Source organism: Scylla paramamosain, chromosome 6 (assembly GCF_035594125.1).
Source record: "Scylla paramamosain isolate STU-SP2022 chromosome 6, ASM3559412v1, whole genome shotgun sequence".
NCBI classification, from domain to species: Eukaryota; Metazoa; Arthropoda; class Malacostraca; order Decapoda; family Portunidae; genus Scylla; species Scylla paramamosain.
In genome coordinates, this window is record NC_087156.1 from 26,281,997 (window position 1) to 26,289,496 (window position 7,500).

Genomic DNA, 7,500 nt, shown 5'->3' on the forward strand with positions numbered 1-7,500 from the left:
CATCGACTGTAATTATTTTAGTTCTTCAATATTATATTGTTTACATTAAGAAAAAACGGTTGTTTGTCTACTGATTGTGCATTTTCAGATAACATGGACTTCATCGTTCAACAAGTCGTGTCCCGTTGTCTTCCACAGTAGGGAGGTGCCTACCTTGTATGTTTGATACATATATAACTTGCGAGTAAACACCTACACAGTAATTGATCACGTTTTTATTTATTTATTATTCTTCATGATATATGAATACATTCGTAGTAATTTAAGTATCCACATTAATGGAGTCACGTTCCCACAGTCAGACAACTTACAGGGCACACCATACCAGTGAATTGACGAGAGCTACTGTGGCGCTGCGGGGTTAGCTTGCATGCAGTGATCGCCCCGAACTCCCTGCTCAGGCGCAGTCTGTGCGTAGACTGTAGAGTAGGAAACGCCGATAGGTAAGCAAAAATTTACTTGTCATATACGTATGAGTAACTGAATTAAAAAGATTGTATATATATATATATATATATATATATATATATATATATATATATATATATATATATATATATATATATATATATATATATATATATATATATATATATATATATATATATATATATATATATATAATGTGTGTGTATGTGTGTGTGTGTGTTACAGAATATTAGAAATCATGAATTATATGTCATAATGTGAGATGTGCACGCTCTTGCTCTCCTGCGGGTACAGCACTATTCAGTGAAACACTTTGTAACTTGGAATAAACTTGGGGTGACTATGAGCTATGTATTTCTTCGCTACCGCCGTCTTCTATTTGTGTCAATGCTGTACTTATCATAGACAGATGTATAAAAGACCAGTCGGTCCACAAATGCTGACTTGCGCTGACCAAAAATCATTCTCATCATTAGATATAAATGGCATTACCAGCACTCTCTCTCTCTCTCTCTCTCTCTCTCTCTCTCTCTCTCTCTCTCTCTCTCTCTCTCTCTCTCTCTCTCTCTCTCTCTCTCTCTCATACCCCTGTTGTGCTCGCTGTTTTCTTGTGCTTGTTGTCTTCCCTCTGCGTCACCATCAGGAAACACGAAGTAAGGTGTGGAGGAAGGAACGCTGCGGGGAGTTTGATGTATTACATCTCTGCGAATACACTTCTGTAAATGCAAGCATGTTCTTCAACAACTCATGCTTTATGACTCACAGTATGATTAACTCCCGACAGCTTCACGTACATCTGGCTCCCATTACACCAAATTGCAGTGCATTCATAATAAAATAATCCTTACAGCATTTAGCAATTACGTCACCCGCTCTCCCGCTGTATGGATTGGATTGTTCCCTTCCCGCCTCCTTCCCTCATTCCAGAAGAGTAAAAGGCGAGGAAAGGGCCAGTATGATTTAAACCAGTTTGAAAATATCAGTCAGCTCGGTCAGCACCATTTTTTTTTTTTTTTTTAGCTGTCCACTTTTATGTATAGTCAAGTCCTATCCATGTATGAACAATAATAAACATCTTTGCGGCTGATTATTATTATTACTATTATTATTATTATTATTATTATCATTATTGTTGTTGTTGTTGTTGTTATTATTACTGGCTACTGTAACAAAATAACCTAAATTGTGTATCATGAGTTAGAATATAGATTCTATGGTGTAGACTGTAGAGTTTAAGTGGGATTTTTTTTCCTTCAAGGCAGATTTATTATGCATGTAGATATTAAACTTCATCTGCCACTTAAGTATCACTCATCATACCATTCTCTTAGCATCCTGTAATCTATTCACATGTTGATAGAAATTTAGGAAGCCAGTGTTAGATTTCTTGGTAAGTTTAACTGATCCCTATTGCAGTACTTTTAAGATCATTGCATAATATACCAGTTACCCTGAAGGCCTGACCCACAGGTTACCTATAAATCTTGGTGTACACATGTAAGTGAGCAAAATACTGTGTAATATGATAGCAAATTCAGAAGGACATGAACTGCTGGCAAACAAATATAAAGCAACTTATATGAAAAAAAGGTTACATTGCAATGTACTCAAGACTGGGAGGAATTAGAAATTAGTGTGTTGCAATGTACTCAAGATTAGGAAGAAAACACTTTTCATATTCAAAATTTATTATACATATTGATAACACGTACATATTCTGAATACAGCATGTTAGTAATCAACAGGTATTCTTTGGCAATAAATTTGGTTGACAAAAATACTATGTGAGTTCTTGAATTATTTTGTGCAAAAAATCAAATTACAGTTTTGAGTGCAAGAATTATACTGTAGTAGTATAAAAATCTAACTTTAGAATTGATGTAGCTTGTACTGGTCAGCTTCAAATGTTGCGGTGTACATGGTCTGGTCACACCACAAGGAAAGACATGCACTAATGCATTATACACATTGAACTAAAAGTCTCAACATTGATCATCCAGTAATCCTTCCTGGATTTCAAAGTAACATTTCTCTACAGTCTTGCTCTCCAATATTTTTCTTCTTTTCAAATGTGCATTTCAGGCCATAGAAAAAAAAATATACAGAAGATTATCATATCATAAATGGTCACCATCATAAAATATTACTCATGATTCAACAATTCAACATCAGTAATGCTAGAGAAATCATTATATATTGGCAAAAAAGTATATGACTAAAGATTAACATCCGGCTTGCATTAGTAATTTCTAAGCAGCAGTATTCATCCCCTTAAATATTATAGTTGCGTGTGTTTCTCCTACCCTCAGCATTCACAAGTTCTCGCTTGTTGCTAATGTAATAAAAAGACTGATGTCATCATATGCTTCATTTTGGTTCGTGATGCATTCCATAATATATTATCTGCCCTCTCATACAGTTGCAGCAGCTGATTACAAGCTCAGACTATAATATCTGAGTTTATTCTAATGGGTATTTTCATACAGTATCACTTGATAAAGCAAGCTTTATAAAAGGCTTAAATGGTCATGAAATCTGCCAGACCTATCTAGTACGTATGTATTTATGTTACTGTATGTACACTGCTTAAAAAGTTTATCCCTCCAAATTAACTCCCTTAAAAATATTTTTTTTCCAGTATTGCCTGTACATAGCTTATGCGCATAAACTTCAAAGAACCTCAACCACCATTACAAATATGTGTAAATCTGCCACATGCAGGCTGAGCAAAACTAAGCTGCAGCATTACCAAACCAAATGCTTGACAATAAGCAGAATCTTTATGCGCTGTGCATGTAATGCTCATAACCATCAAAACCATTCATGTAATCCTTGGTTTAACTAATAAAACTGATACATACAAACAAACAGTGATGAAAATCAGCACCCAATTTCCTAAAGTGTTTTCATCTATGTATGTAAACATCATGAATACCTTATCAGGATGCACATTAACTTTTCATTTCAAAATGTTTCCATGAAACAACTTCCTTTAAATATAATGACATAACATAATATATATATATGCTATATATTCCTTATTACTTTATGAAAACAATAAGAAAATAGATACAAATTATGTACTTAATGTCTTTAGGTATCTACAAGATTGTCCTCTCCTTCATGTTCCTTGCCATCAGTATTTACATGCTTCGTTTTTATAAAATTCAAGACATTAGAAAATAGGTGAGCTTACCACTAACTGCAACAAAATCCCTAACTGACTAATATCATGTGGTTATCAAGAAACACATTAAAATATGAAACAATAGGTATGTGTTTGTGATCTCCCATTTCATCACAATCCTATACCTCTCGGCTTAGGAGTATAAATTGTAGCTGCATTGCAGGTATTAGCAGAATATATGTACTATGACCTTATCTGAATAAAACCATGCAAGGGAATCTAAGTCGTACATATTACACTTCCCCTAAATTGCTTCGGTATCATTTCACCATGACAATGAGTAACTGTGAATAGATCAGTTTTTATCTACCATTCATGTAACAAACAGTCCATTTGTTTCTAGTTGAATATATCAATTATATATGTTCAATTTTCATATGAATCTTTCAGGATAATATGAACATTTAATCAAGAACTGGAAAGCAACTTAAGTGCTTCTCACACATTTATTTGTTTGTAGTTTTATGAGAGAAAACTATTTCTAAAGGATATATTATCATTTCACCACCATTAAACTTACAAGAGATATACAGTGGAACCTTGGTTACCGAACATCTCCCTTTCCGAACAATTCTGTTTTCAAATAAAATTTTTAACTCATAATTGCTTTGGTTGTCGTATTATAATTCGGTTTTCGAACAAAGTTACTTGATTTCAAATGCTACAAAATGTAGCAGAAGCTGCCATTAATTACTAATTTATAGTTTCTATAAATATTTTCTTCATTTTTGTAGATTTGGAGGAAAGACACAGAGGGTAAGACAGCAATTTAACCTTTGAAATAAGCTAAATGTGATCCCGTTGAAGATCCAGGGTTACCACATTGTGGAATTTTGTCTGCTAGTGTGGAAATATTGTGACATTTGGCAGCTGAGTGTGGAATAAATTTCCACATCCACACCTTCCAAAAAAAAACTATGTGAATATGAAAAGAAATATGTACTAAAATGATGCAAAATTCATGTTAACCTACATTTATCATATATATATATATATATATATATATATATATATATATATATATATATATATATATATATATATATATATATATATATATATATATATATATATATATATATATATAATTGTCCAAGTAATGTTAACTTCCTGAAATAAGCACATGTTTTTCCTTTTATATTTAATAGTGGATTCCATGTAGGTGTTGAAAAATAGACATTGCTGAAATGGCAACACTCAGTAGAAATGTGGTAACCCTGTGAAGAACCTCAATGTAAATAAACAAAGTCCAGCACTCAGAAGTAATCCTGAGCCTCCTGTGGGTCTCTCTATGACTCACAACACCATCACTATTACACAACTACCTTTTCTCAGTAGCTTTTCCCAGCAGCAAGATGTCTAAGTGTTATGATCACCTTCATTTTGGTGAGTGGGTTGCTCCTCTCTGTGTCACTCTGTAAGGTTTCGCTCACTTGACTGGTGACAAAGAGAATGCCTGCATGATCTAAACAATATCTTTTAAGTTCTGTGTCATTAAGTTCATTCATTACATCCTTTCTGGATAAAAAAAATTTCTAAGCTGGAGATGTTGTGAAGTGGCCAGCAGTGGGAGTGTTGGTCATTACCCACCAAGACATGATGGACCGGTGTCCGAGAATCAATTAATCTATTTTGCATTGATTTCTATGGGGAAAATAGTTTTGGTTTTCGAACATTTTGGATTTTGAAAGGTTTGAAAACCGAGGTTTCACTGTATAAAAATTTTATAGTTAAAACCTACTTCATACTAAAACATGGCCATTAAAGGATTAACTAGTAATTCATTCAGCAATCACCTCACCTTAGTGGTACATAACTTCAACCCATTTGTATAAGGCTTATTATGTGAACTCAGTGACTGACTGGTGTGGGGATGAAAATAAAAGTATCAAGCATCTTTTTTTTCCAGAATATTTGTAGTGTTGCTAATGAGGATGATATGTGGCATCAGGATGGTTGGTTGGGCTGTCATGGGTGTCAGGCTGCACATGGTTCTCAGGGAATTGTTCGAAGAGAAAGTTAGAGTATTTAAGGGAGTGAATTCGGCATATGTTTATATAATTCTTTAAGCAGTTACCTTCAATGTAAAATTTTCCTAAAGAAGCAAATAAATCAATAATAATGAAAAATACACAATAATAATAATAATAATAATAATAATAATAATAATAATAATAATAATAATAATAATAATAATGAAGAATCTTTATCATATATATATATATATATATATATATATATATATATATATATATATATATATATATATATATATATATATATATATATATATATATATATATATATATATATATATATCAAACAATGGATACCTTAAGAATGAAACAAAAAAGCTTTTCATCACATCAACCAAAAACACAAGGATGCAGCAGAAGTAATGTCTTTACAAGTACCATACATATATGAACCATACAAGATAAAAATTTTGCAAAAGTGTTGTTGATCCATATAGAACTCTATTTATAGAGTATTACCAGTACAAGATAAAACTACCTTCCCATTTTCATGCAAAACTCAATCAGAATTATATATATATATATATATATATATATATATATATATATATATATATATATATATATATATATATATATATATATATATATATATATATATATATATATATATATATATATATATAATATATATATATATATATATATATATATATATATATATATATATATATATATATATATATATATATATATATATATATATATATATATATATATATATATATATTGCATGCTCAGTACAAAGATACCAGTATGTATTTATAAAACTTTGAACTTGCATGGAGACAAAGCTCCCAAGTTACTTTGCCTAATATGTTGCAACTTTTCGAAACTTTAGTTAGATTTCACTTGACAATCCATTTACACTTTTATTCTTATAAATTGTTTCTTAGGTTATCCATGAAAGATGTCACAACCAAATCCATCACCAATCAAAGCCTGAGTTAGTGATGGGGTGGAAGTGGGAACAAGGGTGTCTAATGAAGGAGTCACAGCTCACAAGGACTGAAACTGTGTGCCAGTTGGTTTGTTCTATAAATAGACAGTTGAAGGCTCAGTGTGGGTGTTCATGGTGCTCATCACAGCTTGGTATAGGAGACCAACAAATTCATACGATGTTGCAGAGGAAGTACCTGAGCAATGTGGTTATTTCCAAATTCTGGAGATGACCACAGTCTCCAAAATATCATGGTACCTTCAATCCCACTCCCTTTACAGAAATGCCATGTTTTTAATTTTCTTGGTCCCATATGCTTTTAGTTAGGCAAATTTGAAGCCCACACTTGAACATCAAGATATCACATTAGATCTTTTCCTGCTTTGTCATATTGTGTCATCTTACACCACCTGCCCTTCAACTTGCAAAGACTGAAAGACTATAATAATGCATTGTTTGAGTTAGGCTTTCTGTTTAAAGATCTGTTCTTGACATCAAGCATAAGTATTAGGTAGACCCCTTGGCCACGACTCCCAATTGAAGTATACACAATTTACACACTGTAACATAAATCACTGTTATTTTGATCACAGTAAACAACAAATTTGAGAGCAGCGAGTTAAATGTGTAAGGCATACTCTTTACGTTGTTGGCTAGATGTAGCTTTTATTAATATATATATATATATATATATATATATATATATATATATATATATATATATATATATATATATATATATATATATATATATATATATAACACACACAAAAGCTAAATGTAATCTAAAATTTAAAAATTTCCTTAATTCCTTAGAGTAACACCTTCCTTGAAACTCAAATAGTCACCCTTCACTCCTTTATGGGTTAACAGGTCAATTTGTACATATATATGATATTCCTGAGTCA

General features: G+C 31.8%; 2 protein-coding genes across 2 annotated transcripts in view; both read right to left on the bottom strand.

The window, feature by feature from the left end:
- LOC135101520 (uncharacterized) overlaps positions 1 to 437 on the bottom strand; it is a 3,884-nt gene extending 3,447 nt beyond the window's left edge. The window contains exon 1 of the mRNA XM_064005598.1: positions 1 to 437. This exon is cut by the window's left edge and continues 292 nt beyond it. The gene's annotated coding sequence lies outside the window, so the exon portion shown is untranslated.
- Positions 438 to 7,305: 6,868 nt separating this feature from the next.
- Positions 7,306 to 7,500, bottom strand: part of LOC135101521 (sestrin homolog) — a 30,114-nt gene continuing 29,919 nt past the window's right edge. The window contains exon 10 of the mRNA XM_064005599.1: positions 7,306 to 7,500. This exon is cut by the window's right edge and continues 2,466 nt beyond it. The gene's annotated coding sequence lies outside the window, so the exon portion shown is untranslated.